The following is a 25,008-nucleotide window of genomic DNA, read 5'->3' as shown; positions in this document are numbered from 1 at the left end:
AGAGCAGCATAGGAAATTAACATGCTGGGTGTGGGGGTTAGGGTGAAGGGAGAGGTAAGTACAGCGCTTTGCACAACCAGGTGGGGATGATGGTTTGAAAATGAAAGTGTCAATTGCACAGATGTGTCTGACTCTTTGTGACCTCAGAGACTGTAACCCGCCAGGTTCCTCTGTCCATGGAATTCTCCAAGCAAGAATACCGGAGTGGGTAGCCATTCCCTTCTCCAAGGGATATTCCTAACCTGGTGATCAAACCCATGTCTCCTGCACTGCAGGCAGATTCTTTACCATCCAAGCCACCAGAGAAGCCCAGGGCGGTTTGGGAACCCAAAAGTAAAAGCCAGTGGGGGAGGGGTGGTAGATGGGCGCCTGTGAAACAAACACCCTGTGGAATTGGCCACATGGGTCTGGCACCAGGAGAGGAGTTGCCCTGGAGATAGGGGTTGGGGGGCATCCTTAAATATTCCGGGATTAAAGCCAAGGGAGGGGGTGAGAGCAATCACAGAAAAAAAGGAGGAAAGAAAGGCCAAGAACAAAACTGAAGTGGAACCTGAAGTGGCCCGAGAGGAATTGCAAAACCCAAGGCTGTAGGTACAGAAGTCAGAGGAAGGGAGAGTTTCAAGGTGAGGTACGGTCCGTAGTGTCCCATGTTGCTGAGAGAGAAAACTGGATGACATCATTTGGCTTAAAATAAAATCCCCCAAGATGCCATATGTGAATATTCATGTTTGTAAGAGTTTGCATATGCTAGGAAGAGGGACTGATTAAGAGCCTGGGCCCTGGAGCTGGACTACCTAGGTGCGATTCTACCTAGATGCAGATTCTATCACTGACAAGTGGTTTGAGTTTGGTAAAGTCACTCCACATTTATATGCACCAATTTCCTCTTTTGTAAAATGAGGTGATAACAGTACCTACGTGTGTGTGACTGTCGTGAGGCTTAAATCAATAAATACTTAAAAAGGGCTTTGAACACTACCTGGCACAGGTAAGTTCTATGTAAGTGTTAGCTATTTTTTCTCACTATTACCTATTGTAATATGTTTGCTTTGTTATTTAAGAAGTCATTTCTGCTAAAGGAAAGAAGAGAAACAAACACGATAAGGAGAAGAAATGAAATTAAATAAAAGCAAGTAGTTTGTAAGACTAAGTAGTGCATATATCAGCTGAACGTAGAGAGGAGATGTCGGAAAGTCCAAGTAGGCACCAAATATCCTTGGCACAGTAAATATTCACGAAGCTTACTAGCACCAACATTCAGGCAGGCTTCAAATGACCGCCCACTGGTGACAGCTACACAGACTCCATTTGTTCTCTGCCTGAGAAACGCCGATGAAATCCCACAGCTGCTCATCAGGCTAACTGGTGAGCTGGAACTGGCCAGCCATCCTCACATCCTATCTCTCAGTAGAGAAAATATGTGCTTCCTCTGGCCCCAGGTACCCTCTGACTGCCAGGATCGACCTCAACTCTGATCCTTATAATCCCATGATCAGCATAGGAAAACTGACACAGAAGATAAAGGTACAGGTTCTCTGCATATTTCATAAAATATACCATCTGCTTATACCCTAGTCTGTGTGTTAATCTATCTCCCGATCTCTTCTTCTGCGTTTTAAATTGATTCAATTAGCCACGTGATTTCAACACCCTAATTTTGTCTTTGAGCCTTTCTGGGCAATGATCTCTGGGACAGCTTGCCTTGTAGTGTAGTTGAAAGCTAATTTCCCAATCCACACCCACTAGTCACTTCACCAGGGGTAGGGAGATGTGGGAGGAGAAGCAGGTCACTTTTTGTTTCTGCATATTTTCATCTTCTCCTTGGTTATACTGAAAAGGGAAGGGGCTATCAGGAAAAACCTGGAGTAGGAAATGGTAACCCACTCTAGTATCCTTGCCTGGAGAATTCCATAGACAGAGGAACCTGGTGGACTACAGTCTCTGGGGTCGCAAAAAATCAGACACGACTGAGCACACACACATACACCAGGAAAAAAATCCTGCCCTAAAAATGCCAATTAAAACAACATTTTGTGCTCTGCTGAGCCTTGAGGGCACCCTTCCTATCTGAAACCAGCTTCAACTTCTAGAATGATTTTGCTTCACTTGTCAACATGGAACCACCTCTGGGCAGCTCTAGATTAAGAACAATCCCCCACACCCCACCCAGGTCCTTCCTGCCTTCCTTTCATACACAGGAGAGAAACTGAATCATGTTAGACCTGGAGTTTGTTCACTTTCTTCCTTTTCTTTTTCCAAAGGTTGCTTCTTTAATATTGGGACAGATAAGAAGCATGATAATTCTGTTATGACAGCTACCAACTGGTTGTAGTTATTCAGTTCCAAATTCCACGTGGGAAGCCGTCTATAGGCCACACCAGACCAAAGCCTGTCCTTTTCAGAGTCCGATCACCACCTCCATCTCCTTCATGAGGCTTTAACACCCAGTGCCTTTCGTTGTTTTGCTTTTATCTGTATTGCAAGTGGGTTTATCATGAGGCTAATGGAGCATAAGCTTCAGGTACCCAGTCCCAGATTCCAGGACGGGCCACGGTGACTGCGTAACTTTGTTTTATTCTAAAGCTCTAGGCCTCTAATCCTAAAGCTTCGTGGCCTATAAAATTCTCATCAGTATGATTTCGTGTTTAAGAGCTAAAACTCTAGACATGAAAGCCTTCTCACCCTTTTACTATTTAAGTCATTTTAGGTAGGTCACATTCAGTTTCAGCCTTGGTGTCCTCAGTTGTAAGATGGGAATAATAGTACCTATATTTTTAGGATTACGGTAAAACTTAAATAGTGCTTAAACAGAGCTTCCTATATGAGAAACATTAATCCATGTTAGCTGTCATTATTCTTGTCGTTATTGCCAGAACAAGACATAAGCTCCCTGAGAGCAGGATCTGGTACCCCAAAAGCCCATCACAGGCGCCCCAAAAATGCCTGCTGAAGGAATACCTTTTACAGCCAACTCCACTCTCCCCACCCTCTCTGCATGTCTAGCCAGAAATACAACTCTAATTACATTCTGATGCAATACACATCGTTATCTCTTCAGCGAGATACTCGGGTAGCACCTCAGTTTGAAAGCTTGCTTCAGTCTCGGCCCTTCCCTGGTGAGTCCTGCCACCCCGGTTATTTGTCTCTTGCCCAGCTCCTCTCTCCCGGGTCACCTGACCAGGGTGACCAGGTGACCGTGGCCAGGCCACGGTCGGTCTAGAGACGCTGAACGAACGCGTTAATACTGTCGGCATTCTGCTTGGCACTTAATAGACGCTCAATAAACGATGGCTATGATTGTTGTTGATCTTTACAATTCCCAACCAGCCGTCCGTCCGCTCTCCTCCCCTTCCCCCCGGAGCTAGGCCCGCATCGTTCGCCTTGTCTGGGGTGGGTCTCAGCCGGGGTCGGGGGACCCAGGGATCGACCCTCGCGTCTCCTCCCCACCAGCGCGGCGCGATTCCCGGGCAGGGCTGAGGCCGTGGGTCCCCCGGGGCCGCCCAGGCGGGCGGGAAGCCGGGAGGAGCTGCCGCCGACGCAGCCGCCGCCGCCGCCGCCGCAGGAGGCGGAGCGCTGCACCTGGCGGCGGCTGCTCCGCGCTCGGCCCTGAAACGGGTCCAGCCGGTAGCGAGCGGCGGAGGCCGGGCGGGAGGAGGAGGCAGAAGGGGAGAGAGAGAGGAGGTCGGGCCGGCCGGTGCGCTCGGCTCGCCGCTCCTGGTCTCCCCACCGGCTCGCATTCCCCCGCCGCTGCCCCGGAGGAGCCGGCTACCCGCCCGAGATGGTGCGCGCCGCCCCGACAGCCGCCGCCCGGGCGCCCAGAGCCGCCGCCCCGCGCCGGGGGGAGATGGTGCCCCGCGCCCCGCGCAGCTGAGCGCCGCCGCCGCCGCCGCCCGCCCGCCGCAGGTGAGTCGGGGCCCGGAGCGCCGGGGGCCGAGCCGAGGGCGGGGAGCCCCCCCTGCGGCGCGCACACCTGCTGTGCGGAGGGGGGGCGGCTGGCGAGGACGGGCCCAGAGCCCGGGCGTCGGGGCGAGGGGTGTCACCGCTCCCAGCCCCGATCACCCGCTGCTGTCTCCCTCCCCTTGGATTCCCCAGTCGTTTGTCATCTTTTGGGGTGCTAGGGCCGGCTATAGCCGGCACCCCGGCGCGGGCAGCACTTCCGCAAACGTAACTGGAGTCAGGAAAACAAAGGCGCTGCCCAAGGGAGCCCTCGCCCGGCGCCGGCAGTAGCCGGGGTGCCGGGTGAGGTTGGGCCCCAGTGTCCAGGCCCTTCTTGGCCCAGCCCCACTCGCGCCCTTGCCATAAACATCGTCGGAGAAAGGGAGGTGAAAACCATCACACACCCAGCGAACAGATACATAGCGGCTTGTGTGGCTAGAGGAGGAAATTGACAGCGTCTGCTTCCCCCAGGTGAACAAATAAGGGGAGAAAACCCAAAAAAAAACCCTCTTTCCCTTGCCTACTACCATCCTAGAAGAAATACACCACCTCTGTGCTTCTTTTTACTTCAACTTGGCCTAACGTGTCCCTAGAGCCATTTTGAGGTAACAGTAGGGGTTTCTAGGCCTTTGGGGTCCTGTTTATCTTCTACACAGCCCCCTACAAATTTAAGTAGGATGGTGAAAAATCCCAAATGCAACTTTCCCCTTCATTTATCCACCCCCACGTGAAGAGGCAGGTGGATTGATTACCCTTAAGGCCAGGACACGGTGCGGTTTCTCCTCTCCCACACACTCGCAACCAAGAACGTTTCCTTTCATCCGAAAATATTCAGTAAACATTTGACAGAGCTACTGGAACAGATAAAACCATACCTGTCAGTAATAGGAATGAACCTTAGAGAGCTGAGGTTTTAATCTCAACTGGTGTCTAGATTATTTGTATGCCGTCAGACGGGTCACATCTTGAGCCTCCGTTTTCTCACCTGTCAAAGGAGATGGTTGAACAGTATAGTGGACAAGCTTCCCTCTAATTGTTCTAGAAGTTTAGGATTTTGTGGAAGTCTAACCTCTTCAAAAATAAATGAATGCAAAAGGTATGGTGGATGTCCAGTTGACCAAGGAGATGATAAAAGCAGGCCCCTGGTGTCTGCAGGGCATTTCTTTCCCTAAGACGTGGCCACTGGTCTGCCACAGGCGTACGTGAGCGTCACTGATGGCCTTGGCAAGTGAAAGGAGAGGCCAGGAGGCGGCTTCACTGGAAAGGTCGGCTTTTGACACTTGAAGCTGCTGGGCATCAGCAGACATGAGAGGTATTTTCAGTGATTTTGTGGTACTCAGATGACTTGTGTTTGTCACAAGTTGTAAGAAAAACTTAGGATTGCTTTAAGGAGGAGGCTTGGAAATTGCTACTGAGCCCAGAGCAAGATACCCTGGGGGACTAGGAGGAGAAAGGATCATATTTCAATAATGCATTACAGCTACTAGTCATGTTTACAGTAATTTATTTCTAAGACACTTTCTGTGTCTGTACGAATAAAATTAATATAAAAACATGAAGCCAAACCAAAACACAAAGATAAACAAAATAGCAAGGTTTGCAGGTATTTGGTGATATGAGGTATCAGATCACCAGGTCTAGAATATATAGTTTCTGGATTATTAACAGTAATAAGGCAATTTTTGAGCACTTAGAATGTTCAAGGCACCATCTTAAACACTTAAATTCTAAAACTCTGTAAGATAAATCTTTTCCCATTTTACAGATGATGAAAAGGAAGCTCAAATAGTTAAGAGACTTACAAAAACCACAAAATCTGTAGGAGGTGGGGTTAGATTTGACCCTGTGTCTCTGCCTCCAAAGCCCAGGAAATTTCCACACGGTGTCCCTCCCTATTCAAGACCCAGAAGCCTCACCACCTACGCAGGCACCTTCCTTTGCTTCTTGCCTTTGAAAATTAATTTCATTTCAATATACATACATTACTATGTTAACATTTATCTGTGTAAGATAATCTACATACTTATAGTGCATATGTATTTATGCATGTACATTCACCCGTTTGTTCTCACCATTTGTATGTTGAAGGCAAGTGTAAAAATGATCATAACCAGATATGTTAGTATTAGACCGAGAGGTTTTTTGTTTTATTTCTTTTGCTATTCAGTAAATCTTGATTTAGCAATCTCATTGTAGGGAAAGGAAGTGCACTACATGTAAATGTGTCTGTTAACTGCTTTGGCACATTATCTTAGGAAAAAAATCATGATATGGTAAGTGAAAAAAGGAAATTGCAGAAGATATTTATATACAGACCTGCATACAAGCACACATATACCTTGTCTCTTCAGGTGGCTTCCTGAAGGAAGTGGGTTCAGATGATAAAGAGAGGAGGGCACTTTTCCTTTTTACCTTATAAAGTTATTTTGGGCTTACTAAACATTTGTTTTTTTTTTTTGCAACAGGCACTTGTTCTTTTATTATATAAACTAAATAGAGAAATAAAGAGTGGAATTGATTCACTTAATAACAGAAAATAAGGGGAAAAGTGAATGTGCCTAAACTCTGTAATATTAGAGGAGTGAAACATGGGACTCAGGATGTCAAAGAGGAAGGTGGTATTCTGGAATTTGCAGATAAGGGAGCAAAGGGTGATGAGTCTTGGATGACTAAGTTTTATCTTTTCTAATAATACCTATAGCATATTCTATAGTATGCCCGATTTTCCTCCATAATAATGCTTTGGTACACACACCCCAATTTTTAAAAATTTTATTTATTTTTTGGCTGTGCTGGGTCTTTGCTGCTTGCAGTTTTCTCTAGTTGCAGCGAGCGAGGGCTGCTCTCTAGTTGCAGTGCATAGGCTTCTCCCCGCAGCAGCTTCTCTTCGTGGGGAGCAGGGGCTCTAGGGTACGCAGGCCCCAGAGGCAGTTCCCAGGCTCTAGAGCACAGGCTCAGTAGTTGTGGCGCATGGGCTTAGTTGCTCTGTGGCATGTGGGATCTTCCTGGACCAGGGATCAGACCCATGTCTCCTGCATTGGCAGGTAAATTCTTTACCACTGAGCCACCAGGGAAGCCCACACCCACCCCAGGTTATCTGCTGGAGAGGGTGGTAAGAATTTCTTCCTGCTCTTGCTAGTGGTGGCTGTCTGTGGAAGCATAATTGGTCTTTATGTAGAAGGTAGGAGTGCGTGCATTGTGCGCTCAGTCGTGTCTGACTCTGCAACCCAGTGGACTATAGCCTGCCAGGCTCCTCTGTCCATAGGATTTCCCCGGCAAGCATACTGGAGTGGGTTGCCATTTCCTTGTCCAGGGGATCTTCTCAACCCAGGGATCAAATTTGTGTGTCCTCCCTTGGCAAGCAAATTCTTTACCACTGAGCCACCTGGGAAGCCCAGAAGTTAGGAGTAGGAGATATAAATTTACCTGCTGTGTCATTTCTATGAAATGACTTCACAGGTGTAATTATTTTTAGTAACATAATTTCACGAGCTGGAAGCGATTATCAAGTTAATCTAGTCTGATGCATACATATATATATATATCCATACACATATAGTTTAGAAACATACATATGTGTATATATACATAATCTTGTCTGATGTGTATATATACAATTCCACAATTTGGCTTAGTTTTATATAATACTAATAAAAAACACTGCTTAGAATTCTTTTTTTTTTAATTTTATTTTATTTTTAAACTTTACATAATTGTAGAATTCTTAAAAATTAATACATTTCCCTGCTCAGACTTAGAAATCCAGAATCAAATGCATTCACATTTTTCAGAATCAAGGAAACACGTTCTTCCTTGTGTTTTTTACATGAAGGAAAAGTGAATAATATTGGTTCATTGTAAATGTAATAGGCAATCCTGAGAAAAGGGTAACTGTAAAATTATTTTGCATAAGAGATATTCTGACAATTTTAGGTGACATCCAACATTTCGTGTAGGGTTCTAATTCTGTTTTGGGCTGAGGGAAGTCTCAGTCTTTTGATTTAGGAAACTTTGTTGCTCAGTAGGTCCTCTTTAAACCCACAAATCAAGTGCAAAATCCTACCCTAGTGCAAAGCCAGTTTGGGTAAAACCTTTTCCCCAGAGCAAAATGAATGTGTTGTTTTCCAGGACACAGCATTTTGGATTCTTGGGAAATGCAGACATATATATCTGCTGTGAATTCTGCATGGGGCAAAGAAAACATCCTAATGTCTCCATCCAGAACATTCCACTTGGATATGATTCTTCCACAGTTAATTACCCAACATTAGCTGTCTGTGGCCATTATTATACTTGACTGGCATTTTGGAGGGTGAGAAGGCCAGTGTCAGCTTGATTTATTGTCCTAAATCCTGAATGACATGTTATCCAGTACTTAGCCCTATTGTTGGGTTTCAGTAACATTTGCTTTGTAGCTGGTTTTCCTTCTTTGTATTTATAAGATACTTATTTGCTACTTTGTATAATGGTATCATTTAAGTTAGTTGGCTGGGCACTTTTGGAAACTATGAGAGTCATTTGCTAAGGTAATGATTTATGGGCCCTCAGCCCAAATAGAAAACTAAACCAAACCAAATGAAAAATGTGGAACACCTAAGCTGTGAACCTGTATATTAATATATGTCTCTATTATGCTATGGCTATTGCAACTCTGGTTGCTGGTCTGTGGCTTTAAATAGCATATGCGAACAGACACACACACACCCCTACCTCAGCACCAACATAAATATCCCAAATGTTGTGTATTAAAAGGAGCTTTCATGACTTCGCGGGAGGCCCAGTGGTTATGACCATGTGCTTCTGCTGTAGCGGGTGCGGGTTCTGTTCCTGGTCGGGAACCAGGATGCCACATGCCTTGAGGCCGGGCCAGAAAAAAAGAAAAAAGTGAAAGTAGCTTTCATCTGCCTTTATCCCTTTGTCCATTACATTGAAGAGATGTTAAGGTTTGGAAATGTGAATGACTGGCCTGTATTACCATGGAACCTGGTGGTCCCGCTGAATATTATGAATAGTAAAGGATGAGGGCAAAGACAGGAAGAATACTGGGCTCTTAGAAAAACCATATTCCAGAGATATAAAAGAAGATTGAGGAAAGCAGAGCTGAGACATCTTTTCTGACATTTGTCCTGGCCTATGTTTGAGTAGGGGAGACAGATTCAGAGAATGTGCAGAAAACAGGGAAGTCCAAGTCTGAATGATTCTTTTCTCAACTGTGAATGAGGAAATGTTTTGATCTGAGACCAAGAGTGGAACTTGGGGGAGAGAAAGAGATGGGACGCTGTGAATCAGCGGTGGCCGAGAGAGCTCTGGTGTGGCTTTGTGGGGGATAAAAGAAGAACTGGAAAGAGGAACTGGTGTTGTCTCAACAAGTCTGATTTATGGATGAATTGTGTCCAGTGAAAGTGAGCAAAAAGCCTAGGCTGGCATCCTAGCCCCGAGTGGTTCTGTAGAGTGGGGCAGGTGCTCCTACCTCACTTCCCACATGACCACCATGGGGTGAAGATTGGAGACGGGGCCAGCAGAGCCCAGGACTCCCAGAGGAGGAGGACTGCGTCCCTGTGAGCCACATGCTCAATTCTTATAACTGCTCTGGGCATTTTTAGGGACAAGGTTAAGGTAGAATACCCTTGGCCCAAGGTAACCAAGGCCTTTCTCAGCAGAACCAAGCCCAAAGCCCCCACACTAGACACTTAAAGCAGAACCATACAAAGTGATACACTCACTCTCTCTGACTTTTACAGAAATGCACCGATCCAATCCAGCATAGCCCAGCTTCTGTAGCTATTGTGGCGTGCCTTATTCTGTTTAAAAATGATTTCTGGGAAATTGTGTTTAATGAACGGATAGAACCCAAACTCACCTTTATGAGAGAGTTTGAATAAAAGAGTTTGAAAAGTGTAAAAATGATATCCATTTACCTTTTATTTCCTATAAATGAGGTTCCCCTATTTTGAAGATGCTTTATCTTTTAAGAGCGTCTCAAAGCTCTTATAACTGGCCCTCTCAGTTGTTCCTGCAGGATCCCGCACAGTGATAGGCAGACTTCAATTGAGCAAGTCCCAGTGACCTTTCCAGGACTGCAGGATCAAAGGTGTCCCAGTTATCACTCAGATGCTTTGTATTTCAAATGATTCCTTTTAAATATGTATTTTCAAATTGATACTTGTTGGAAAAAAAATTCAGCAAACTAAAAGAAAAAAAATTAAAGTAACTCCTAATTTTACTTCTTAGAGATTACCTTTAGTAACATTTTGATATTATTTTCAAATCTTTTTCTAAAGTATATTTTGTATAAAGGACAAAATTTACAAATGTAAACTCTTACATACAGGTTTGTGTCTTGCTTTTTCTCCACTTAATGCTTTTTTTTTCATGAACATTTATCCATATTCTATTAAAGTTCTGTAAACTTCAGTTTTCCATCCTATGGGTATAACGTTCTTTTTTTTTCTCTTATGTTCAGATACATAATTCAACTGCTTCTGTTGCTGATCACTGACTGTGTCTCAGTTCTCATCATTATGATAAACATCCATACACTTAAATCCTTGCCTTCTAGAAAGACTTTTCTTCTACTCTCAGTTAATGAGAGTGCCTATTAATATTTATCTTTACCAGCATTGAATATTTTCATTTTCAAAAGTATTAGTATGGTATGTTTATTTAAGTGCCTTATTTAATGGGCTAGGTAATAAATCTGAAAGAAACTGATAGCACTTGGTAGCTCTGAATTCAACAGAGTCCTAACAGCATAAAAAGCAAGACAAATTAGATTACATATGCTGGAATGTGCTTAGTATATAAAATTTTGTTTTAAACTACGGTGTAGTAAGGGGTATAAGAAAAAGTCATTGGTGATAGCTACATGTATATGGAAGAATGTATTTTAAACTGTGAGATCTATATTTTGATCTAGATTGTAAACTCATAAAAGACATGTTTGAAAAAGAAGCAACTATAAATTTTTGTTTAGAATGCCATGTCTTACATATAGATTGTACACTCTTTAAGCCTCGTAACTTTCTTAGTGACTAATAATGCCAGAATAGCCAAGTAAGTCTTTTCTTGACTAAGCCAGTCTTTTATTGAATAAGCATTTATCAAGCACCCATTATAAATATAGCATTATTTTACACAGCTAACACATGTGCTGATGTCCTAACCCAGTGCTACAGAACTAATACTTGGAGTTGTCTCTTTATTTCTCAGTATAATTCTTATTTTTCCACAGTCTAATTTTCTTGTGTTTCTAGTATTTAGGATTTCCTGTATTTCTAGATTTTAGACTCATAGTCCTATAATAATTGTATTTGCTCATCAGTCCTTTTCTGAACAGATTTGAAAAAAAAAAAAATGAATGTGTGTCTGTGTATATAAAACAAGCATTCACATAGGTTTAAAAATAAAAAAACCTTTAAAAATCAAGAAGCATTTTAATAGAATTGAAATTCCTTTTATAATCATATATATTCTGTATAAATTGCTTCTGAATATACAGTGGTACTTTACAGAGAAGAATCTAAAACTTTAAATAACTCAACTTTCATTATCAACCTTTTAAAAATTCTTTGTTTTATGCTTTGAAAAGATAAGAAAAGAGAAAAGGTAAGATTTTTCTGTGTTAACTTCTTGGCAAAGAAACAAAGATTGTGTTTATAATCATTAAAATAGTAAATAATTTGATAATCAAGACAATGTTTAAATGATAAGGGTTGATTGCTGTGGCTCCCACTGTAACTGGGCTTGCGCTCGCGTTGACCAGGTTTCATGCTTTCCTTTTCCTCTCCTCTTCTAATGCAGAACCTGTTCTGTTACCTCCAAGGTGTTTGCAGACACCATGGTTCTCGGGCTCCGACTTGACGCTAATTGCCCTTGTAGGGGCCCCTGTCTGAGAAACTGCATAATGCCAAAAAGCTAATCGGAATTGCATAAACATTTATTAGAGAAGAAGATAATATGATGCTAGCATCAACATACATTTGAAAATGAGTGGAACTTGTATGTATGATGCATTTATTCAGTGGTTTCAAAGACCGCTGGCAGGAACTCCAGTTTCTTAGGTTAGAACTGTTGCCCTGGAGGAAGCAAGTGGCTGGCGGCTCCATGCCCGCTTCCGTGGCTCCTGGATGGAGGAGAGTGGATGGGGAACCTCTGAGTGGGCTTGTCTTTCAAGACCTATTGCTTACATTACAGGTTGAAAAGTATTGAGAAAGAATTTCCCCTCATTGGAAAAGACTCTGATGTTGGGAGGGATTGGGGGCAGGAGGAGAAGGGGACGACAGAGGATAAGATGGCTGGATGGCATCACTGACTCGATGGACGTGAGTCTCAGTGAACTCCGGGAGTTGGTGATGGACAGGGAGGCCTGGCGTGCTGCGATTCATGGGGTTGCAAAGAGTCAGACACAACTGAACTGAACTGATCTGAAAAGTTATGCACGTTGTAACTTTTAGCACTGTTGGTTCCGTCATCTGAGTACCACCACTATTTGTAATATTATTTCAGTGGGGAAAAGGTTTCTAAGCTTCAGCTATGGAAGTTCAGTGAATATTGGAAACCCAGCCTATTCAGGAGCTTGGTTATTCTAAACAGTTTCATTGATGCATCTGGCTATTGATCTTGGTTTAGAGAGAGATGACTCTGCACTGATTCTAATTTTTACAAACCTCTGTGACCCCCTTAAATCCTTATATTGTTTCTCTTCTTGACAAATAATGCAGGGTGTCACTAACAGCATGTCCAGTAAATTTCACTTCCTAATTTGAACACTTTGTGGAAAATTCTGAAAGAGATGGGAATACCAGACCACCTGATCTGCCTCTTGAGAAATTTGTATGCAGGTCAGGAAGCAACAGTTAGAACTGGACATGGAACAACAGACTGGTTCCAAATAGGAAAAGGAGTTCGTCAAGGCTGTATATTGTCACCCTGTTTATTTAACTTATATGCAGAGGACATCATGAGAAACGCTGGGCTGGAAGAAACACAAGCTGGAATCAAGATTGCCGGGAGAAATATCAATAACCTCAGATATGCAGATGACACCACCCTTGCGGCAGAAAGTGAAGAGGAACTCAAAAGCCTCTTGATGAAAGTGAAAGTGGAGAGTGAAAAAGTTGGCTGAAAGCTCAACATTCAGAAAACGAAGATCATGGCATCTGGTCCCATCGCTTCATGGGAAATAGATGGGGAAACAGTGGAAACAGTGTCAGACTTTATTTTTCTGGGCTCCAAAATCACTACAGATGGTGACTGCAGCCATGAAATTAAAAGACGCTTACTCCTTGGAAGGAAAGTTATGACCAACCTAGATAGCATATTAAAAAGCAGAGACATTACTTTGCCAACAAAGGTTAGTCTAGTCAAGGCTATGGTTTTTCCTGTGGTCATGTATGGATGTGAGAGTTGGACTGTGAAGAAGGCTGAGCGCCGAAGAATTGATGCTTTTGAACTGTGGTGTTGGAGAAGACTCTTGAGAGTCCCTTGGAGTGCAAGGAGATCCAACCAGTCCATTCTGAAGGAGATCAGCCCTGGGATTTCTTTGGAAGGAATGATGCTGAAGCTGAAACTCCAGTACTTTGGCCACCTCATGCGAAGAGTTGACTCATTGGAAAAGACTCTGATGCTGGGAGGGATAGAGGGCAAGAGGAGAAGGGGACGACGGAGGATGAGATGGCTGGATGGCATCACAGACTCGATGGACGTGAGTCTGAGTGAACTCCGGGAGGTGGTGATGGACAGGGAGGCCTGGTGTGCTGCGATTCATGGGGTCGCAAAGAGTCGGACACGACTGAGCGACTGATCTGATCTGATCTGATTGGATTTTTTTGGTTTGGATAAATTCACACGATAATAAAAAAAAAATTTTAAACACTTTTTTTCCATGCTATACTATGAACCATTGCTTGTACCTCACACTGGGCTTGTTTTAAGACAGGAGGTTTATTTGAGAGAGAGAAGGAAATGAGGTTCTGGGCTTTGCTTCAAATTTATACTGTAACCTCTTGACACAATACTTAACCAAAAGCCTTAAAGGAATTAATAGAAATCTGCTTCTATGATGGCTGATAAGGTCTGAGAATCTAAATTACAGTTTTTAAAATTGATATTTAAGTGTGTCTTTCCACAAAGTAGAAGTGAAAATCCACTTGGCTTTAATCACTAAAACCTTATTTAGGGTTAAAGTCTATTCTGCGTCTCCTCTTCTTGAGATGAAAATAATTTGTTCTTTTCACCATCTTAGCAAGTGAAGGAAAATATGTTGGAGATAGTTTCATCTCCTTTCTTTCACATTTACTATGTTACAAATATAATTAAAATGTTCCTAAGGGGGCTGTATTTTAAATGGATAGTTATTTCTTGCCTGGTTTACTTAATTATTCTAGTTCATAATCCAACCATGTATCCTCTAATGAGCCTATGCACCTCCTCCCCACTCTCCAGCGAGGCTGTGGTCATGGGAATGGTTTTGGTTGTAAATTCATGAGCAATGATGGATAAAATACAAGCTGGGTTCCGGGGTTCAAGGGTGGTGCCAGAGATTACCATGAGAACACTCGGGAAGAATGCTTTTGGAGTAATGGCAAAATAAGACCCAGAGTTGTAGTGAAATATCATACCCTGGAATAAGATCATGGCCGCCACCACCGAATTTTCCTCTGTTGCTTTTGAGTTAGAAAAATTGCTTTTTCATACATTATTTCATTTAAGCCCCAGAATCCCTCTGAGAGTTAGTTGACTTGGGTTTGTGTTTTCAGTCTCCATTTTATACTGAGGAAAGGGAGGCTGAAAGAGGCACTGCTATGTGAAAGCCAGGAGAGCAACTGGGACTTCTCTCTGCACTTCCTAAAATAAATGTCTGCCATTTTAAGCCTTAGTAAAACCTTTAGAATCTTGCCATCAGGTGTTTGTAAAAGATAACCAATATTTATTGACAGCTTAAGAGTAAAGGTGGAGAAGGCAATGGCACCCCACTCCAGTACTCTTGCCTGGAAAATCCCATGGATGGAGGAGCCTGGTAGGCTGCAGTCCATGGGGTCGCTAAGAGTCGGACACAACTGTGCGACTTCACTTTCACTTTTCACTTTCATGCATTGGAGAAGGCAATGGCAACCCACTCCAGTGTTCTTGCCTGGAGAATCCCAGGGACGGGGGAGCCTGGTGGGCTGCCGTCTATGGGGTTGCACAGAGTCGGACACGACTGAAGCAACTTAGCAGTAAGAGTAAAGGGCTATATACTAAGTCCTGAATTCTTCCCTCAAGGTGTTTATAATCTAGTTGGGGCACACAGGAAATATCTATTAAAAGAGCAGTAAAATCACCCCTAAATCATGCAACAGCTCAGGTGTGAGAGCAACCTCCAGAAGTTGAGGAAGGAGTCAGGAAAATACTGCCAGTTTATTTGATTTCCAGACATTGTAAAAGATCGCATTAGACTCATAAAGTTCTGCTACAATGGTTCCATCACAGAATATTAGTATTTGCAATTAGTGTTAAGTGCAGTTGTTGTTGTTTAGTCACTTAATCGTGTCTGACTCTTTGTGACCCCATAAACTGTAGCCCACCAGGCTCCTCTGTCCATGGGATTTCCCAGGTGAGAACACCGGAGTTGGGGGATCTTCATGACTCAGGGGTCAAACCCACATCTCCTGCATTGGCTGGCAGGTTTTTTACCATTGAGCCACAGTACAATAAAAGATCAAATGTTAGGAAATCCTTAGTAGAGGTTGCAGTAGCAGAATGCTGCCAATCTGCTTTCCATACTGAACCTCTGACGATCATTGCAAAATACAGATGTGGTCATTCTGCCCTCCTCTTCTCTTTGGTGGCTCTCCATTATGCTCAAAATAAATAACATGCGCACATTCTTACAGATCGGGCGCCGTGCTAAGAGTTCAACAGGCATCATCTTTTTTTCATCCTCACGGCTACCCTAATGGAAAAATATCCATGTATTCCGCATGTTGTAGATGAGGAAGAATAAGACTTCGAGAAGCTGGAAGCCTTCCCAAGGCTACAGAGCTTGACGGTGGCAGAGGGAGGCTCTCAGTCTCTGCCCATCTCACTTCCCACTCAGGAATGCCTTGGCATCGTGCTCAGCCCCTCCCCTGTGCCTCCTTTGTGGGTGTCTCTTACTCATCCTTTAAGATTCCCACTGTGTTAAGACCCCACCCCAGAGACTCCTGTGTCGCCCGTGCTTGCCCCTGCCTTTGGCTCACCACTGGATTCGATAGCAGGGCAGCAGGTTCTTCACTGTTTGAATTGTTGCTCACCAAGCATGCATCCCATCTAATAGTTGATGCTAGATTTATATTTGTGGGGTTAAAAAAAAGAATGTCTTCATTGCTGTTGTTTAGTCACTAAGTTGTGTCCAATTCCTTTGGGATCCCGTGGAGTATAACCTACCAGGCTCCTCCCTGTCCTTAGGATTTCCTGAGAATACTGGAGTGGGTTGCCATTTCCTTCTCCAGGGGTCTTGCCAACCCAGGGAGCAAACCCGCATCTTCTGCATTGGCAGGTGGATTCTTTACCACTGAGCCACCAGGGAAGCCTTTTATCTTCATTATCAGTCCCTAATGTAGTATTTTGTATTCTGTCCATTCATCCCATAGCTTACTTGAGGCCTCCTGTAAGCTATTACTGTCTGCTCGCCTCATTTGCCATCAGCCCCAGGGTTAACCTTGTAAGGATGTCTTGCTGTCTTTTCTTTCCCTCATCCTGGAGTAGTTTTCTCATCCTCTTTGCCTAAAGCCTTAACCCTGCACATCTGTCAAGGGTCAGGTTAAGTCCCTCATCCTCTTGACAGCTCCCATCTGGAATCTGGGCTCTCTTCTCTGAACCCCGGAAGCAGCCCTGTTGTCAGTAACATTTTTTGATTTTGCAGTGTTCTGTGGCTTCTGTTATTCTTCTGACTTGTCATTTAAACCTTCCTTGTGCTTTGGGCTCACCTTTTAACTATGAAGTCTTTGAGACCCAAGACCAGGTCTTTGGCTCCCTGTCTAGTAGCTGCCCTGCGTGTCAAGAGGCAGTAACTGCCAAGAGAAGAGACTTCACGATTTGAATCCCAGCTCTGCCACTTATTCCCTTGGGGTAATTGTTTACCTTCTTTCTTTCTCAGTTTCCTCATCTGAAACGTGGGGGAAGTAATCCTATTGCCCCAGAGAACTGTTGAGAGGAATAATGAGTTAGTCCATTTTAAGCCCACAGCAAGTGCTGTTTAAGTGTTGTGTTTGATTTAGTAATAATAGTGAGAATAATATAGCCCACTAAGCTCCTATTAAAATACAAAAGAGTTGTCTAAAGTGGGCAGCCGCAGGCTATGAATTAACCACCACGTGGATCAGTTTGTCCCCTAGCAGACGCATTTTGCTACAAGTTTGGGAAAGGTCCACCATGAATGACAAGAAACGGCAGGTTCTGGGTTCCGGGAAGGGTTGTGGGGAGTCTGTGGGTAGCACTGAGCACCTGCAGGGCTCCAGTTGGACCCTGGAGAATCAGACAGGGTTGACAAGACTAGAACTGCTTTGGTTCTTTCACAATTTCATGCAGCCATAAAGGAGTCATGTCAAAATGCTCGCAGAGGAAAAGGCAGATTCCACAACAGTCATTCACCTTTGCATACCACCTGCAGTGGCCCTGCAGCATGTGGGACTGTTATAAAACCAACCTTATATTTCTTTTTCATGACGTTGGCTCAGTGTGTAGCAGATGCTAAAGCAGTCCTTATTGAAAAAAGGTCTGTTGGAATTGACATTGAGTGCTGTGCCTTTAAGGAAAACTCTTCTGGAAAACACTGGGGGTTGAACTGAACGGTTCACAGTGCACTGTGTGAATACCAGGATGCTAAGGCTCCCTGGTGGCTCAGACAGTAAAGCGTCTGCCTGCAGTGCGGGAGACCCGGGTTCAATCCCTGGGTTGGGAAGATCCCCTGGAGAAGGAAATGGCAACCCACTCCAGTACTGCTACTGCTGCTGCTAAGTCACTTCAGTTGTGTCCGACTCTGTGCGACCCCAGAGACAGCCCACCCATCCCTGTGATTCTCCAGGCAAGAACACTGGAGTGGGTTGCCATTTCCTTCTCCAATGCATGAAAGTGAAAAGTGAAAGTGAAGTCGCGCAGTTGTGTCCGACTCTTAGCGACCCCGTGGACTGCAGCCTACCAGGTTCCTCCGTCCATGGGATTTTCCAGGCAGGAGTACTGGAGTGGGGTGCCATTGCCTTCTCCGCACTCCAGTACTCTTTCCTGGAAAATTCCATGGACTGAGGAGCCTGGTGGGCTACAGTCCATGGGGTCATAAAGAGTTGGACACGACTGAGCAACTTCACTTAAGGCTCATTTACAGCGGTTTTTCCATGTCTGTGTTGGGAATAAATTGCAGCCATAGTTAAAGTTCTGCTCTATGATCTGAGTTGCTCAGAAGCCTAGTGAGTGGTCCGTAAGAGCTGACAGGGTAGCTCTTTCCCCATCTGCAGCTTCAGTTCTGGTCTCTGGGCAGCAGTGCGTTAAGAGCGCGGCGTTGCCAGGAGGGAATGTCTCCCTTCTGGGTAAGCCGAGGGTGGTTTCCGCTCCATCACCGATGGTCATGTCACTGCTACAGTAAAGCACACGGTGTCATAGTGTGTTGGTGGATCTGACCTTTGGCCTTTGTTGTTCCAAGTAATATATTCAGGTTTAAGATTTTTTTCTTCAAGAGTTGAATCTGCTTCCATACTCATCTACTTGTGGATAACTCAATATATGTTTTAGCAGTTTGAATTTAAATATTTAATGAAGAAAGCTATCAATTTTAACAAGAATCATTTCATCACCTCTCATCAATAATTCAGAAATACCTGCTATTTTTTAATGACTTGGTGTAGATACTAGTTGAATGCCTTTCCAGGTTTTCACAGTAATGATGTTGATTACGATCATTAGAGACTGCCAAGTGAGAAAATTTTTCTGATTTTCTGAAAAACAAAAGCCCCCCCCCCCCCCCCCCCCCCGGTGCCCTCTTCATCCAAGTAGGATTAACTGCAAACCTATCTGAGAAGGCAATGGCACCCAACTCCAATACTCTTGCCTGGAAAATCCCATAGATGGAGGAGCCTGGTAGGCTGCAGTCCATGGGGTCGCTAAGAGTCGGACACGACTGAATGACTTCACTTTCACTTTTCACTTTCATGCATTGGAGAAGGCAATGGCAACCCACTCCAGTGTTCTTGCCTGGAGAATCCCAGGGACGGGGGAGCCTGGTGGGCTGACGTCTGTGGGGTCACACAGAGTCGGACACGACTGAAGTGACTTAGCAGCAGCAGCAGCAAACCTATATAAAGATTTTCCAGAGAAGTTCATCACTTTGTTTCTGCTTATAATTTAAAATGTTCCAAGTAGGATTAACTGCAAACCTATAATAAAGATTTTCCAGAGAAGTTTATAGATTTGTTTCTGCTTATAATTTAAAATGTCTTCTCTCTTTTTAAAAGTTTGTTTAAAAAAATCTTTAAGATTCAGAAGTTTAAAACAAAATATTAGCTTAATGGGTTCAAGTTGATGGACTGTTAAATAAACAAAATCTCTCCTAGGTTTGCAAACAGAGTAAGTACTTCATCCAACATATAAATATTCTTACTATTCCCTATACTTATTCTGTCAATCCTTATGGCAAATTAAATGTAATCTAAGTCAGCCAAAGCATGTCCTGCTTTGGGACACGTTTTAATTTTATTAAAACACAGAGATTTTGGTGGAGTTCATTTGTTTCTTTTTTGTTCCTGATCTTTTAATTACACAGATGGCTATCAGTTAGGTTCAGATGCTCAGTCCTGTCCAACTCTTTGCTACCCCGTGGACTGCAGCACGCCAGGCCTCCCTGTCCATCACCAACTCCCGGGCTTACTCAAACTCATGTCCATTGAGTTGGTGATACCATCCAACCAGCTCATCCTCTGTCATCCCCTTCTCCTCCCACCTTCAATCTTTCCCAGCATCAGGGTCTTTTCCAATTAGTCACTTCTTTGCATCAGGCGGCCAAAGTATTGAAGTTTCAGCTTCATCATCAGTCCTTCCAAGGAATATTCAGGACTGATATTCTTTAGGATGGACTGGTTGGATCTCCTTGCAGTCCAAGGGACTCTCAAGAGTCTTCTCCAACACCACAGTTCAAAAGCATCACTTCGGGGCTCAGCTTTCTTTATAGTCCAACTTTCACATCCATACATGACTACTGGAAAAACCATAGCTTTGACTAGATGAACCTTTGTTGGCAAAGTAATATCTCTGCTTTTTAATATGCTGTTGGTCATAAGTTTTCTTCCAAGTAGCAAGCGTCTTTTCATTTCATGGCTTCAGTCACCACGTGAAGTGATTTTGGAGCCCAAGAAAATAAAGTCTCTCACTGTTTCCATTGTTCCCCCATCTGTTTGCCATGAAATGATGGGACCAGATGCCGTGATCTTAGTTTTCTGAATCTTGAGTTTTAAGCCAACTTTTTCACTCTCCTCTTTCACTTTCATCAAGAGGCTCTTTAGTTCTTCGTTTTCTGCCATAAGGGTGGTGTCATCTGCATATCTGAGGTTATTGATATTTCTCCTGGCAATCTTGATTCCAGCTTGTGCTTCATCCAGCCCAGCATTTCTCATGATGTATTCTGCATATAAGTTAAATAAGCAGGGTGACAATATACAGCCTTGACCTACTCCTTTCCCGATTTGGAACCAGTTTGGAACCAGTCTACAGATGGCTATAGTTATACTTTATTTTGTTTCTGTATTCACAATGTGGATTATCTCAGTTCCTTTTCTTCAGTATCTAAGGATGACCTGAAAATTTTAGTGTCTAAACACTAATATCCTGAGTTGAAACAAAAAGTTTTTGTTTGTATTTTTAGATTTGAAATTCATATAAAAAAGTTACTGAATGTGACATTCATAAAACAGGTACTGAATGTCATATTACATGAACATTTTCTTCACTACTTTGCATTGGTTGATACTATGAGAACTACTTAACACCTGGACTCATGTACCAAGAGAAACCTTTCATAACCTTATGATAATCAAGAATCATTTGAATCTGATGGAGAGGAAAGAATGGTTTAGGGGAAAGTCACTCATCAAGGTTTAAATCAACCTCCTAATGTAAGATATTTTGCAACTTTGAATTACTGTTTGGGCATTAGTTCTTCATCATCCCTTGAACAATTTAGAAATTATGCTTTTTTTGTTTGTTTGTTTTGTTTTTTAATTTTATTTTATTTTTAAACTTTACATAATTGTATTAGTTTTGCCAAATATCAAAATGAATCCGCCACAGGTATACATGTGTTCCCCATCCTGAACCCTCCTCCCTCCTCCCTCCCCATTCCATCCCTCTGGGTCGTCCCAGTGCACCAGCCCCAATTATCCAGTATCGTGCATCGAACCTGGACTGGCAACTTGTTTCATACATGATATTTTACATGTTTCAATGCCATTCTCCCAAATCTTCCCACCCTCTCCCTCTCTCACAGAGTCCATAAGGCTGTTCTATACATCAGTGTCTCTTTTGCTGTCTCGTACACAGGGTTATTGTTACCATCTTTCTAAATTCCATATATATGCATTAGTATACTGTATTGGTGTTTTTCTTTCTGGCTTACTTCACTCTGTATAATAGGCTCCAGTTTCATCCACCTCATTAGAACTGCTTCAAATGTATTCTTTTTAATGGCTGAGTAGTAAACTTTGTGTCCTTCTCTGACCCACTTGTTATACAATCAGCAGTTGATTTATGGAGAATAATTAAATAAAGGCCACCTGGCTAGAATTCGTGCAGTTAGAATTTGATCTGTACAAATCTGAAAACTCTTTTTAGTCTGTGATGGAAGGATACTAGTAACTGCTTTTAATTATTATCTTTCAAAAAACATAGCTCTTACAACTGCATAATTATTTTTTAGCTTCGATTTTTATTTTTAAAATGAGTTATGTATATACAAAGCTTTTTTTAAAAACTGAGCAAGTTTGCAGGGCTTTTTTTTTTTATTTTAATTAGACTTTTTACACCATCTTGCCTCATTTCTTCTCTCAGAGGCAAATATTAATACATTTTCTGCTTTTAAGGGGAGAAGGCAAAGGCACCCCACTCCAGTACTCTTGCCTGGAAAATCCCATGGGCGGAGGAGCCTGGTAGGCTGTCGTCCATGGGGTTGCTAAAAGTCGGACATGACTGAACAGCTTCACTTTCACTTTCTGCTTTTAAGGTGATTATTCTGATATTTACCAGTGTGTTTTGAAATAAAAAGCTGGTATTCTGAGTTCGTGGTTTTTAAATGAAGGCATTATCTATTGTTTTCCCACAGTGGAAGATACAGAACTAAGTGTCCATCCTGCCTCAGCTCTCCATGTGCATTCAGCCTTCTCATTTCCCTGTTTTCTTCATATAGGTATGTGGCAATTTTGGATAGTTTACTAGTCACTGCTTACATTACTATGACCATGTAGGTAAGACATGTATGAATAGCAAAGTATGATTATTTGTCTTTTCCTGTGCAACTTTTTGTTTTCTTATAGGGTTTTATTTACCTTTCTCTACACTTACCAGTAATTAATCCCTAAACTCTCAGCAATGGTCTAAGCTTAGGACATTCAGAGGTACTGGTATCCTGGCGATGTCACTTTGCTGACAAAGCATCTGCTTGGCACCTGCAGACCTGCCCCAGTGACACCTGCCCTTTGCGCCAGCCTAGGACCTCTAGTCACCAGCATACCATCCTTCCTTTGCCTCTCTCCTGTGTTAGTTCTCTTACTTTCTAAATTCCACGTCTTACTCTCTCTTGTTTTATTCCCTTGTTTTGGCGGTGCTCAACCTAAGAAAGGATATATGAGAGGTGCATTTGTTTTTTGAGAAATTGTGTATGTAAAGTGTCTTTTTCCCCCTATAAACTTGAGTGATAATTTGGTTGGGAATAGCTTCCAGGGTTATTGCTGAGACTCCTGAAGCCATTCTGGTTCCTGGTCCTTAGTATGTGACACATTTTATCCTCTCAGAGTTTGTAGGGCCATCCAATTGTTCTCGAGTTCTGAGAGCTTGCTCATGTGCTTTGGCTTGGGTCTGCTTTATCCACTATGTCAAGTACTCCATGGTCATTTCAGACAGCTCATATCTTTCAGTTCTGAGAAATTTTCTTGAATTAAAGAATTCCCATCTCTTCATTTTTTCTGTTTTGTCTCAGAGTTGCAGTTTTTTAGATACCTGTCTTTCTGGGTGATCCTATAATTGTCTTTTCTCTTGTACTTTCATCTCTTTTCTTTTTATATTTTAAGTCTTTAAGTTCATTTTTGTTTCTGTGCTTCACTTTATTTTATTTTATTTTATTTTTAATTGGAGGATAATTGCTTTACAATGTTGTGCAGGTTCTTCCATACAAAAATGTGAATTAGCCGTGAGTATATGTGTGTGTATGTGTGTATATATATCCCCTCCCTCTTGAGCCCCCTTCCCACCCCACCCCCCAAAGTTAATTTTCTGTTGAAAAATAATATAGTTCACTGACTTCTTACAAAGTGAACACTTCCATTTAATAAAAGATCCAGATTAAAAAAGAAAACAATTATCAGGACTCCAGACCTTCTTCTAGCTACTACCTCACCCCAGGGTAACTGCTATCTTGAGTTTTTAAAATTAACCTGTTTTATTCTGAGATAATTGTAGATTCACATACAATTATAGGAAATAATACAGAGATAGCCCATTGATCCAGTACCCACTTTTCCCCAGCGGTAACATCTTGCAAAACCATTAGGAGAACAGCTGACATCAATACAGTCAAGATGCAGAGCACTGTCAGGGCACCAGAGCCCTCCTGTCGCACTTTTGCAGCACCTCCTCCCCTTCCCACAACACTCCTGGTGAGCCCCGGCAGTCTCTCTTGTGTTCTCCACACCAGTAATTCTGTCACTCCTAGGATGGTCTGTGAATGGAATCATGGAGTACATCATCTTTTGAGATTGGCTTTTTTCTCTCTTTTTAATTCTCTGGAGATTTATTCAGATTACTGTGTCAGTCATTTATTCCCTTTTATTGCTGAGCAGTTTTCAGTGGTATTGAGGTGCCACGGTTTGTTTAACCATTCATCCGCAGTGGACACCTAAGCTGTTTCCAGGTTTTGGCTATTACAAATAAAGCTGCTTTATTTGTGAACAGGTGTTTGTGTGAAAATAAGCTTTCACTTTTCTGGGATAAATGCCCAAAAGTGAAATTGCTGGGTCACTAGTCACTGTTTAAATTTATAAGAAATTGCCAAACTGCTTTGCAGAGTGGCTGTACCATTTAACATCCCTAACAGCAATGTATGAATGATCTAATTTCTCTTTATTGATGTCAGAATTTGGTGTTGTTACTATTTTTATTTTATCCATTCTTATAGATACGTAGTGGTATATCATGTTTTTAACTTATGTCCTAATGGTTAGTGACAATGAACATTTTTTCACAAGTTTATTTGCAGCTGTATATCCTATATATTCTCTTTGATGAAATGTCTCTTCATGTCTTGTCTGTTTTTTAATTGGATTGTTTGGTATATTTTCTGTTGAGTTTTGAGAATTCTTTACATATTCTAGATACTGCTAGCCCTTTGTTGAATATGTGGCTTGCAAATATTTTCTCCCAGTCTACAGCTTGTCTTGTCTTTTCTTTTTTGGCTGTGATGAGTCTTTGTTGTCGTGTATGGGCTTAGCCGCCGCTCAGCATATGGAATCTTCCTGGACCAGGGATTGAAACCACTTTTCCAGCAGTGGAAGGCAGATTCTTTACCACTGGGCCACCAGGAAAAGTCCTCTTTTCATTCTTTTAATAGAGTCTTTCCCAGAGCAAAAGTTTTTAATTTTTAAAAAATTTATTTATTTTTAATTGGAGAATAACTGCTTTACAATATTGTGTTGGTTTCGGCCAAAAGTTTTTAATTTTGATAACGTCTAATTTATCCATTTTTCCTTTTATGAGTCATGCTGTTGGTATTAAGTCTAAGAACTGTTTGCCTAGCACTAGAATCTAGGGGGTTTTTTCCCCTAAAAGGTTTATAGTTTTTCATTTAAATCCATGATGTATTTT

At 42.6% G+C, this 25,008-nt stretch overlaps 1 protein-coding gene across 3 annotated transcripts in view; it reads left to right on the top strand.

Annotated features, from left to right (window-relative positions):
* Window positions 1–3,554: 3,554 nt before the first annotated feature.
* Window positions 3,555–25,008, top strand: part of MFSD6 (major facilitator superfamily domain containing 6) — an 89,996-nt gene continuing 68,542 nt past the window's right edge. Inside the window, exons 1-2 of one of the 3 annotated variants that reach the window (XM_025273330.3) lie at window positions 3,555–3,903; window positions 22,256–22,339. The gene's annotated coding sequence lies outside the window, so the exon portion shown is untranslated. The remainder of the gene's footprint in view (window positions 3,904–22,255; window positions 22,340–25,008) is intronic. The other 2 variants (XM_025273318.3, XM_025273325.3) reach the window with 2 other exon arrangements.

The sequence above is a fragment of the Bubalus bubalis genome, chromosome 2 (genome assembly GCF_019923935.1).
Source record: "Bubalus bubalis isolate 160015118507 breed Murrah chromosome 2, NDDB_SH_1, whole genome shotgun sequence".
NCBI classification, from domain to species: Eukaryota; Metazoa; Chordata; class Mammalia; order Artiodactyla; family Bovidae; genus Bubalus; species Bubalus bubalis.
The sequence above is the reverse complement of the archived record's forward strand: the minus strand, read 5'-3'. Positions and strand labels throughout refer to the sequence as shown.